At 37.7% G+C, this 12655-nt stretch overlaps 1 long non-coding RNA gene across 1 annotated transcript in view; it reads left to right on the top strand.

The window, feature by feature from the left end:
- LOC141445641 (uncharacterized) overlaps nt 1-11333 on the top strand; it is a 29832-nt gene extending 18499 nt beyond the window's left edge. The window contains exon 2 of the long non-coding RNA XR_012453345.1: nt 11276-11333. This is a non-coding gene — a long non-coding RNA (uncharacterized lncRNA). The remainder of the gene's footprint in view (nt 1-11275) is intronic.
- The last annotated feature ends 1322 nt before the right edge of the window (nt 11334-12655 follow it).

Below are 12655 nucleotides of genomic sequence, written 5' to 3'. Positions count from 1 at the left end.
CAAATGTTTCGTTTACTAGAAAATTTATTATATATATTCTTATTTTCCCGAAAATTAGATGCCATAATGATACGAATGCAATACGTATTGTTTTCCATATTATTAAGTGCAATAATATTATTTAATAGAATATTCATATTACGGGCTAACATTACTATCTATATTTCGGAACCTAACCTATCCGAGACGCTTCTGCTCCGAACCGTTTTGCTCGCTCACTTCGCTCGCTCGCAAAAATCAAATGTCGCAATTCTTACCAAACATAATCTTTGTGATTAAAATTTACCTAATTCAAAGGCTTGTTTGACGTATGGGATTTATTAGTATATAGTGTCGATACTCACCATTTACATGGATGGCAAATAATATTATGGCATGTGATACTTATGGCTTACAATGATTATGAAAGATGAATTTATTGAAATTAATATTATGGGAAACAAAGATTCTGTCATTTGATTAATATGGTAAACAATGAGTAGTGAAAATGAATTTATAAGAAACAATATTATGACGGTTGAATATTATAGCACATGAAATTCGGGCAAATGAAATTCGGGCAAGTAAAGGTATACCAACTACCAGGATTACACTACCAGATTATTGTATTGTCACGCAATTTACATAAGTATACCAAATTTCAAGCCAATCTGGCTACTGGAAGTTTGTCTAACTTGCAAGAATTGATTACAGACAGACAGACAACGGGACAGTTGAAACTAAATAAAAGCTTGCAAAACTCACAAACAATTTTCACAGGTTAAATTGTTTCCAACTCTATTTAACTTTCACGAGCGAAGGTAAATTTTTCGTTTCTTTTTACTACCAAAACATCCCAAGCACCAACAAGCGACATGTCGAGTGAAATACCCACTCCCCGTAGGCTAGTCACATAATCACATTTGGAACAAGGTGACCGTAAAAAAGTTCTAACGCTCCAGCTGAGGGCTCGTTACGGGGAACCATATCCCAGTAAGTCGTGCTTTGGCCACATTTTATTTCAGTTATATGAACCTTTGGAGGTAAGCAACATTGTAGGTCGCCGTATTTCCAACTGTGAGAGCTGGGGCACAGTTTTGAGTCATAAAAAAAGTAAAAGGGTTTTGCGCCTGAACAGCCAAGGATTTTGTTTTTTTTTTCTTATTGATACTCGTAAATGTTGGTAGGACCTTGTGCAAGGTCCGCCCGGATTGCTACCACCATATTGCTTGCTAATCCTGCCTTGAAGCAGCAGTGCTTGCACTGTTGTGTTTCGGCGTAGAGAGTAGGTAAGACAGCCGGTGAAATTACTGGCACTTGAGGTATCCCATCTTAGGCCTCTAGGTTGGCAACGCATCTGCAATGCCAGGGGTACCAGAGGTATTGCAGATGTTTATGGGCGGTGGTAATCTCTTACCATCAGGAGACTCACTTGCTCGTTTGCCAACAAGTCAACTAAAAAAAAATGTAAACAATTCAACTAGGATACCTGATAATAAAAAAAATAATCCAAAAAATCAAAACGTTTCATTTATTCTTTAAGTAGGCCACTTTTATACTTACTACCAGCGCTTTCGGAAAGACCATCATTGCCAAGAAGAATGCACCTCAAGAATTTTAATTAACATGATAATAATAATTACTCAAATTAATAATATGATTATTCATTATTAATATTAATAATAAACATTATGAAAACATGTATAATTATGTGACGAATATAAGAGCGTGTCCGGTAACTATTCAAAGGAAACAAGTTTCATGACTCAAAGTCGTCAATTTTATGCCCACAAGAAGAACAGCTTCTGTTTTTTATTCGTTGCCGCCCTTTAATAGAGGCTCTTGCTATCAAACTATTGCACATTTCTCAAATTGTCCATAAACTTGAGCTATGCATGATTGCACTCATTCCAGGTAAGAACGTGAGAGCTACTAGCATTGTGGTAGAATATGGACTTGTGGTGTAAAAGTTGGTTTTATAACTTTGAAGTTCGTGTTTGGTGTAATTTAAAAGATTTTGACTTGTCGCATGTTGGTTTCCATGCATTCTTGTGTCAAATCCATGAACAGTCACACAACACAACACGCTTCTACGCTGTTAACAATAGTCGTGTTCAGATATTTTTGTTAAAATTTTTGCTTACAAGTTTATAAACTCGACTGCACTTATAGGTAAAAAACTTAAGAATGATGACCTGTTGTATGTATGTAGTAGTAACATGTCTGTATAGGGAAGTCGCCGTTAGACATGGTGGTTGAAATTTTGGAATTTTATCCCGATCCTGAAGGAATTATCATCATCATCATCATCTCAGCCGTAGGACGTCCATTGTGTTGGACCTAGGTCTCCCCCATAGGTAGACCTCCAGTTGCTTCGGTTGGCAGCAGCTTGCAGCCACCGTAGGAATATCGGAGTGAAAATAGTTGACTCTTAAATATCAGTTTTTTACAAATCCAAAGTCGGCAAAATTCGTCCCGTAAACAGATTTACAAACTTTCAAATTTTTGTAATATTAGTGAGATTGAATTCCAAAAAATGGTATTGTAGTGGTAATAACCCAATATTATTATGTACTACAAGGATAATTTTGTTAGGTACTGATACTTGATCAAATATTATAGTTATTGGTGCATAAAATTTGCATGACTTAAGTTCCAGCAAGCAACAGCTGAGTTAAGTTTTCAAAGTAACAGTTGGTTTAAGTTAAAGTTTGTAAAGTGTTTCTTGTAGTTTTTTATGATGATAATAATCTTCTTTAAAACTGAAAAATCTATAAAGTTTCTCGAATCCCAAATACGAATCATAAAAGTTAAATACCTCGGCTGTAATTCAACATTATAGTATTTGTCTTTGATGTTGTACTTATTCGCCACTGAGTTATACAGAAACTGAAACATATTATACCCTGCACTAAAAAAGTATCAATTTAATAAATAACACACAATATACAATACATAACAAATAGAAAGAAAAATAGAACTAAAACTAATTTACTATAATCCTATAAATCTATATTTGCAAATATCACCCATGTCGCTGCTATTGGGCAGGGTGCCCATAAGGCTGGCTGCGTATCCAGCGGATTTATGAAGTTGTACCTTTGAAAATACTTTTTGAAAATGGTGGGAAATTGTGCTGGATTGGAAGTGTGAGTGCAATATTAGAAAATTAGTTTTAATTATCTTATCAACTAGTAGGTAAATTGATGTGGTAATTTGCAGAAATATTTTTTTTATTGATTTCCAATGGTATATTAAAAAGAATGATCATAAAGAAAATCAAAGTCCATTTTAGTAGAGGTAATATATAATTATGTAGCTTTTTTAAATGTTACAAAGTTTTCGCGCCATCGCTTATAATCAGAGATCGGAAAAATGGATGTCATTGTTGGCAATAATATAGACATGACTCTAAAGACCAATTAATTATTTTTACCTGTAATTTAATTTGTATACTTCGTAAAATATTAATCAATAAATTAAACACAGACTTATTGTGTAGATTTATTAAAGTAAATAAAAAATCATCATCATCATCATCCCAGCCTATATACGTCCCACTGATGGGCACAGGCCTCCTCCCAGAACAAAAGGAAATAAAAAATATTTTTTCTAAATTTTCAGGGGTAATTTGCGCGTGAGCGCGAGAGCTGAAAAACTCCGTTCGCAATCTACTGAAGTTAACGGAGCAAACTTAAGTAGTTTAATGGGAATACCGTTATGCCAATGGTCGTCCTAATAATGCTGTAGGTGTCCATGGGCGGCGGTGATCACATCAGTTGACCTGCATGATCGTTTGCCAGCTAATTATTTGATAAGAAAAGCTTATAACTTGAACCCTACGTGCAATTAATAATTGTGGTCGTGTAATACCGGGCACAGGCGCATTGCAGTTGTTAATTTTTACCGCGGAATTAATTATTGCAAGTTTGGAAAACTCCCACGCCGCAGCCATTGCTCTAATTGCTTATGAATTTTCTAGAGCGCACGTGTACGATTTTAGAATTTGATGTAAAATTGGTCCTACCGGCTTTGACCGTGTTTAGGTAAGTGGATATTTTAGACGTCGTTGGGGATATTTCGTAACTAGTATTAGATAATTTTGCTTAACTGACAAATTTAGAGAATTTCCAATTTTTACTTCAAATTGGTTGAAATAAAACAAATATGAATGAAAACCATCGAGTGTAAAACTACGCGTACGAGTAGTACTACATAGTAGATGAGCAGTTTTGCACTATTCCCGACAATATTGTTCTAAAGGAGTTCATGTAAATTATTTTTCATCACACTTGCTCGTAAACAGTGTCAAAACATGAAGGCTACCTTGGTTGCAACCCCCCAAATAAAACTCTCGACAATTTATTGAATCAGGCGTTACTTTGCGGAGGTCCATATCAATGAACTAAATAATTCCTTGCTCACCCGCGACTTACGATAGCTATCGTAAGGTCGCGTGGTCAAGGAAATTATTTTAGTTCATTAAAACTCTCGACCCTAATGTGCTTGCCATGAAGCCCAAGGTTGGTAAATGAGTCCGTGCCCGTACTGATGGTGCTGCGCATGGCGTAGCAGCAGGACCACATGCACACGCGGCTCAGGCACATGCTGAGGGAGGGGGAGGGCGGCGCTGCCAAGAGCGCAGCCTAAGGTATCGCCAATATTTGGAACAATTAAATTTTTTCTTTTAGAAATATAAAATTTTACTCTCAAACGTGATGAAAACATTGTATGTCGCACGGGCGGTACTAGAATTACGAACATCGACTCATTAAAGCCCTCAGTCTTCGACTTCGGGCTTCTAATAGACTCTCGTTCGTAATTCCTTATTAACCGCCCTTAAGACACAATGTACTATTATATGGTAATGAAACATAAGCTTTTATTTTACACTAGTGTTTTAAACAGCTCACCTTTTCCGAGTTCTGCTCCGAACTCATAAGGTAGGTACCTATACTTCCCTTAATGTCCGTGTTCATCAACCAAATCAGCTCACATCAGCCCACTGCTAAGTAAAAAGGGCCTTTTCATTTTCACGCCACTTTCCTCGGTCGTTGTTAGTATCATCCACAGTTTACAGACCGATTGCCAGATGTCATCGGACCGGGCCGGAGGTCTGCCCACCGCTCTTCGACCCAATCTTAGACACCACTCCGTAACTGCTTTCGACCACCTGTTGTCAGTGCCAAGTGGCCCGCCCATCTCAACTTCAATTGTGTTACCCTCTTGCCGACATCCACAACTCCAGTTCATTTCCGAATTTCAGAATTGAGGATGTTGTCAATAAGCGCACACTTATCCATGAATCTTTGTTTACGTAAATGAACTAAAATAATTTCCTTGCTCACCCGCGACCTTACGATAGCTAAGCTTATGCAAAATATGCGTGTTCATGCAGTTCCTCCACCTCCACACTGTAAGAACACACACAAATCACACAAACCCATCTATCACCACCACCACACTACACTGACGCGTTTCGAACTCAACCAGAGCTCATCTTCAGTGTAGTGTGGTGGTGGTGATAGATGGGTTTGTGTGATTTGTGTGTGTTCTTACAGTGTGGAGGTGGAGGAACTGCATGAACACGCATATTTTGCATAAGCTTAGCTATCGTAAGGTCGCGGGTGAGCAAGGAAATTATTTTAGTTCATTGATATGGACCTCCGCAAAGTAACGCCTGATTCAATAAATTACTTTGTTTACGTGTTGTTTGATGAAAATGATTCTCTACAAACTTCTGATGTACGAGTACCTACAGTCAGCAAAAACATTGCATTGAAAGCAAAGTTCTCAACAAAACTTATTAAGATTGTTTTTTTGGAATCTTTTAGTATTTTTAATTTCAATTTTAAATTTTTACTTTCACGGTCACCCGTAAAACCTAAATTGAAAATACAAACTTCGCGCCACTGCTTAAGTGGCTAAATAAAAGACAAACAAGCTGAGATATGTGGTGCATAGGGGAAATTCGTGTCTGTACCGTTGTCCAACAGTGGTGTAGCGGTATAGCACACGGCACGGAATGCCGAGGACCTGGGTTCGATTCCCAGTGCTGGTCTTATTTTTCTGGTTTTCTGTGCATCTATATTTCAGTTTGTATTTTCAAAATTTATTAAGCTTGATGACAAGATGACAACATCAAAGAAGCTTTCATTCAGAATTCGAAAGTTCCAGGTCAACACGTGTAAGGTGAACGACCTGTTATCAAAAACAGGATGCTCCCTTTATTTATAGAGCTCGAATTGAAAGGATGTATTCCCAGAAGCAAACAAAGTCTGAAGTAGAGTTTCTTTCTCTTTAAACAGGGATTTTTGTCGTATAAATAAAATAATGTTACATTTTACATGCTTCAGATGGCGGATTTAAGACGTGAAGCTATCCGGGTTTATTTCATTATAATGAGTGAGTCTCACGGTAGTTGTTCAATGTTACAAGTTGGCCACAATTTTGAATTGTGTCCGGTTTCAGAATAGGACTGATTGATTTCTTTCAGTGGAGAAAGCGCGTCAAAGTTGTGTGGGGACGCGTTATATCCCGCCCAAGAAGTGTAGGTGGGTCAAAATTCTTTTCATTGTCTTGCTTTTGTCCCCGAAAAAATGGCACGGAGTTTTTTTTTATGGAACCTAGTGGCATTTTTAATTTTTCTCTAGTTAAATATTAGCTAACCCGAAAATAACAAACATTGGCTCCACATTTTTTTTTAATTCTTAGTTAGAAGACATAAATAATATCGTGACAGTGGTCAGAAACAATGCAACGAAAAGAATTTTGACCCAGGTACCAAAGATGAATCAACATATTTTTTGTTTATTTTTTAGGGTTCCGGAGCCAAAATGGCAAAATGGAACCCTTATAGTTTCGCCATGTCTGTCTGTCTGTCTGTCTGTCCGTCCGCGGCTTTGCTCAGGGACTATCAATGCTAGAAAGCTGTAATTTTGCACGGATATATATGTAAACTATGCCGACAAAATGGTACAATAAAAAAATGTTAAAAAAAAATTTAAGGGGAACCTCCCATAGCCGTAAAGTGGGGGTGATTTTTTTCTCATCAAACCCTATAGTGTGGGGTATCGTTGGAAATCATTAGGGGTTTGCTAAGACGATTTTTCGATTCAGTGATTTGTTTGCGAAATATTCAACTTTAAAGTGCAAATTTTCATGAAAATCGAGCGTCCCCCCCTCTACATTCTAAACCGGTGAGTGGAAAAATTTGAAAAAATTCAGGATGGTAGTAAGTATATCAAACTTTCAAGGAAAACTATAACGGCTAAGTTTGTTTGAGAATTATTAGTAGTTTAAGAGTAAATAGCAGCCTAAGGTATAAAATATACCTAAACTTGGAAGATTCCGTATAAAATACGAAATCCTTAGAAAAATGTTACTTAATTTTTTCGTAATGGCTACGGAACCCTATTTTGGGCGTGTCCGACATGCTCTTGGCCGGTTTTTATTTTTATGATAATCTATCTGCTGGAATAGTTAAAACTTACCTTAGTAAATGTAGTTACCTATTAATGATCGTATTAAACTCAATCGGATCGGCAAGCGCAGCGTGGGACGTCCACCAACCACATGAACGGATGGACTGGTTAAAGTCGCGGGTTCATGGGATGCAAGCCGCTTCTAACCGAGGCAACCGAAGGTCTACGGGGCAGGCTTAAATATGTCCGTCCAGCAATGGAAGTCCTACGGCTGATATGATGATTAAACTCAAAGTTTTTATAATTGGAAATTAAAGAAAGTACCCTATATATTATCTGGAGTACTTAACCGCTCTTCCCCCTCCAAAACGTGTCCTTGCCGGTATAAATCCTGTTGTCAGCAGAATCATAACCGGAGTATGAATTTGATAGCGCGATTAAAAACTTTGAGAGGGAACTCGAATCATTTTGAGAACAAAAGTTTGTGTAATTATTGTTTGGGGCCGTGTTGTCTGTGGCGCGAACAGCGCGGCCACTTTGACTATAATTTATAGAATAAATATTTTACCTCCTGCGACCCACCATACAACAAAAATTGACAGCGAAATTTAAATGTCTCATAGATAAAGTTATTTTTTTTTTGTTAATTTGAATGATACAGAGAAAATGACGCCTTTTTCCTTTTTCAAAAGATATAAATTCTATTGCTAACAATAATGTACTAGTATTAGGTATCACCGTGAACCCCAGGAGGTTAAGACCAGCAAAAATATATTATATCCGTATACCAGATTTTTTGACAAAAAATAATTGTTAAAACTTTCCAAAAAAAACAAACATATAAGTACTAAAACAACAATGTTTCACCGGTCCCGTTGTATGTCTGTCTGTCTTTTTTTTCTGTCTGTAATCAAATCTTGCAAGTAACATTTGACCAACTTCCAATAGGCAGATTGACTTGAAATTTGGAATACATATGTAAATCGCGTGACAATATAATAATCTAGTAGTGAAATCCTGGTAGTCCAGCCAGGATCGTCTCCGCAGGGCGGAACTCTTCAACGGTTAATAGCATCGACTTGATATTTGGTATGCAAATGTAGTTTGGGCGACAATGCAAGTATATAGTCAACAAAAAGTACAGTCAGCAAAAAATCTTGCATTAAAAATGTTTTTTTTTATGATTAGTTTACTTTTTAATTAACTTTGTATTGCGTTAAAACGAAAATTTTCACAGTTTATATTTCTTATACAATCTCTTGTTTCTGTTAACTTGTCAAACGTTCATAGTATTAATACATTATGTTACTCGTTATAATCCGCTTTTATGTGTCTTAGGCAGCGTTTCCACCAGAGATGTGCAAGGATGCCTTGTAAAGAATATTTGTTATAAACCAATAGAAACGCTTCATTTAGCTATCCTCGCTCCGCCGGGCTGTCTCCACTAGAGCTGCGCTGCGTGAGGATATTTCTTCTCTCTTCTTCTTCAGCGCGTTTTCGCCCATCGTTGGGCATACGCCTCTCCAGCCTTTCTCCACCCAGATCGACTGTCCGTCTCTTCTCTCAGCACGGTCCTGCTGTCTCCACTATGTCATCGGACCATCGAGCAGGCGGTCTGCCACACATTCTTTTCCCTACCCGGGGTCTCCACTCCAGAACGCGCTCGCTCCACCGTTCGTCGTGTCGTCGGCACACGTGGCTGGCCCAGGCCCATTTCAGCTTCGCTACTCTATGCCCCACATCGACCACTTTCGTGCGTTTTCTGATAAGCTCGTTCCGGACTCGATCGCGTAGCGTGAGGATATTTAGACGAAACGTTTCTATTGGTTCGTGATCGTGACAAACAGATTCCTCGCAACATATATATCCTCGCACATCTCTGATAGAAACGAAGTCCGCATACATGAATACTTAATCTTCATCAAAAGTGAACTAGCCGTTAAATACAATCGCACAGCTGTGTCCCTTGTGAAAAGCGATTCTTGTCACTTGGATTGGAACTAATATCAAGGTTAAAGGAGCTACGACACCGCTGTTCAAAATACACTGACGGTGCGGAATCGCGGTGACATGCCGCAAATAAGAATACCTAAAGTACAATTCAATAGAATCTGTCAATTTTCTACATATTTAAGACACCCTATCGTGGGCACACTTGATTATATATGTCCCTGTTGTTGCAATTGTCATCTAAAAGGAATCAAAAAAGAATAATAGTCACATCACAAATCCTTAGGCAGCCCGGTGTTTATATTAGTAGGCTGGAAGTGTCTACAGGATTGTCAGATTCTATTGAATTGGAGTTTAAGCAATGTAGAACATTAATAAGAACATTATTTTGAGTATAAGGTAGATAAGGGCTCCCACTGCGCACGTTTTACTTATAAAATCTTATAAAATAATGAATCTCATGTTATGAATTTTATAATAATATAAAAACATTATTAAATAGTAGGTACTTAATTGATGCTATTTTGGTTTGTAATACTTAAGTAGTTTTTTTTAACATCTGCGTATTTTGAGCATCGGTGTGGTCACTCCTTTGTTAAGATCATGAGATCTCTCTGAGGGGCTTACAAGAGGTATTGTAGAGCCCGCCGTTTGACCCCTTATGCCTACCTTATCCCCTGGAAATTTTATGAAATCTGGCCGTTTCTCTCAACTACTTTATAAAACGAGCCTCTTTTATAATAAGCAATTTTAGGGTTCCGTACCTCAGAAGGAATAAAACGGAACCCTTATAGGATCATTTAGTTATCCGTCCGTCCGTCTATCAAGACCCTTTTTCTCAGGAACGCGTGGAGGTATCAAGCTGAAATTCATATCAAATACTCAGGTCTACTGTCCCTTAGAGCTGTGAATAAATCAAACTTCTAAACCAACGCAATCAAAAGATACAGCCGTTTATGCTGCAAACTTTCGTCACTCGCAAGGGAATCAAAACCTACAGGGTACTTTCCGTGAACTCAGAATCTTGAAACCTGGTACAAAGCAACGTCTCAACGTCAACGTCAAAATCGTCGTCGATAAAGGAAGAATTGCGAAAAGCATAAATTTTTAGTTACATCATATAATAAAAATATTTGTACGGAACCTTCGGTGCGCGAGTACGACTCGCACTTGGCCAGTTTTTTTAGCGTAGGACCAATCGTTGCCAAACTCTTTGGCGGAGGCCTTTGTCCAAGACTGGTGTTTTTAGGCTGACGGTATAATGATAATATTATGATAAGTAATAAATAATAGCGTTAGAGGCTGTTTCACCATCCATTGATTAGTGTTAACTGACAGTTAAATTTGATGCCGTCTCCGTCTATTCGAACAAAACAAATAGAGACGGCATCACATTTAACCATCAGTTAACACTCAATGGATGGTGAAACAGCACCTTAGAATTAGATCTCACCTAACCTAACCATAGGCTTTTTAACACTAAGGGGTTGTTTCACCATCCATTGATTAGTGTAAATTGACGGTTAAATGTGATGCCGTCTCTATTTGCTTTGTTCGAATAGACGGAGACGGCATGACATTTAACCGTCAGTTAACACTAATCAATGGATGGTGAGACAGCCCCTTAATAGCGTTTATACCTGCTGACCTGGCAACGTTGCGTTAGTTATTATCGATTATTCCATAAAAATTGAACGGAAATTAAGCATGTGGTCTGTTATAACTGTTCTTAATATAATAAGTTAATGTGTCTACTGCAATAATCATTCGTGATAGACTTTTATATTCTTTAAAAAAGAACAAATGTTTATTAACGGTTTTTAAAGAAAATAAAAGTCAATCACGCATAATTATTGCAGTAGATTGTTTAAATTTAATCTAAGATTATCCATCAAACATGTCATAACCATATTTTTAATTAGTTTCAGGTACGAACAACAAAGGATTACGAAAGAGTGGATGATCTGCGACCTGTAGCGGGTAATTATAAGAGTCAATTAAACTTTTACGTTTTAATATAAGAAAAAAACTATATTTAACCGTCCAATTAGTTAAGTCCATCTTCGAGAAGGCTGACCTCGAATCCAACTCGGGTGTGCAGCGTTTGGGAAACTCCTTAATGTCTTCTCGTCCAAAACTCCTCAGTGCCTTAAGACGAAAGTCTTTAACAGAATGTGTGTTGCCAGTAATTACATATGGATCCGAGACGTGGTGCTTCACTACTGGACATAAGAGCCAAAGTTGGATGTCCAATTTTTACCGAACTCACTTTTTTTTTTATTCATACAAATTTTTTGTCCTCTTTCAGGCCATCTAACTGTTATATCACTATGTCTTTTATTGACCAAGGTAGATTTACTAAAAAAGGTCGGTTGTCCATAATACCTTAGAAGAAAAATAACTGATGTTTAATTATAATTTTTTTAATTGTAAAGTATCAAAAATGCACCTCCGACCTATTGACTCTCAGCGAGCTATGGAGAGAGCTATGCTTGGGGTTTCTCTACGGGATCGAATCAGAAATGAGGAGATAAGTAGAAGAACAAGGGTCACCGACATAGCCAAGTGAATTAGCTCGTTGAAGTGGCAATGGACAGGCCATATAGCACGGAGAACAGATGGCCGTTGGAACCAAAAAGTTCTCGAGTGGAGACCGCGGATTGGCAAGCGCAGCGTAGGTCGTCCACCAACAAGATGGACGGATGACCTGGTTAAAGCCGCGGGTTCACGGTGGATGCAGGTCGCTGCCAACCGAATAGACTGGAGGTCTATGGGGAGGCCTATGTCCAACAGTGGACGTCCTACGGCTGAGATGATGATGATGATAATGAACTAGCTAGGTTTATCCAAGTCGTGCCGCGCTGTTAGCGCCTTGATATAAAAGAAGCCTAAGATGCAGGAGAAAAACCAAAGCCAAATTGTGACAATACGGCTTTAAAATAAAAAAATAATAATCAACCCGTTCCAAAAAATATAAGCGACATTTAGAAAAATAATTAAATAATGAAAACCTGCCTGCCTGCCTTAAAATCTTTTGAATATTAAAAAAATAAATAAAAAAAAGTCGAAAACCCGACTGCGTAAAGACAAACTAAAATAAAAACCACTAGAACTCTGTCCAGTAACTTAAAGTTCAACAAGAGGAACCCATTTAAAATCGTGACCGGCTCTAAAATTCTCAATAATATAATATTTTTAAGGAAACGATTGAAATATTTGAGGACTTTTAAGTCGTTTTTTACTTACTACAAATTCAGTTTCTTAGGCATTAAAGTTAAGTTGTCCAATCATAGCAACCTATA

The sequence above is a fragment of the Choristoneura fumiferana genome, chromosome 2 (assembly GCF_025370935.1).
Source record: "Choristoneura fumiferana chromosome 2, NRCan_CFum_1, whole genome shotgun sequence".
In the NCBI taxonomy this organism is placed as follows: domain Eukaryota; kingdom Metazoa; phylum Arthropoda; class Insecta; order Lepidoptera; family Tortricidae; genus Choristoneura; species Choristoneura fumiferana.
The sequence above is the reverse complement of the archived record's forward strand: the minus strand, read 5'-3'. Positions and strand labels throughout refer to the sequence as shown.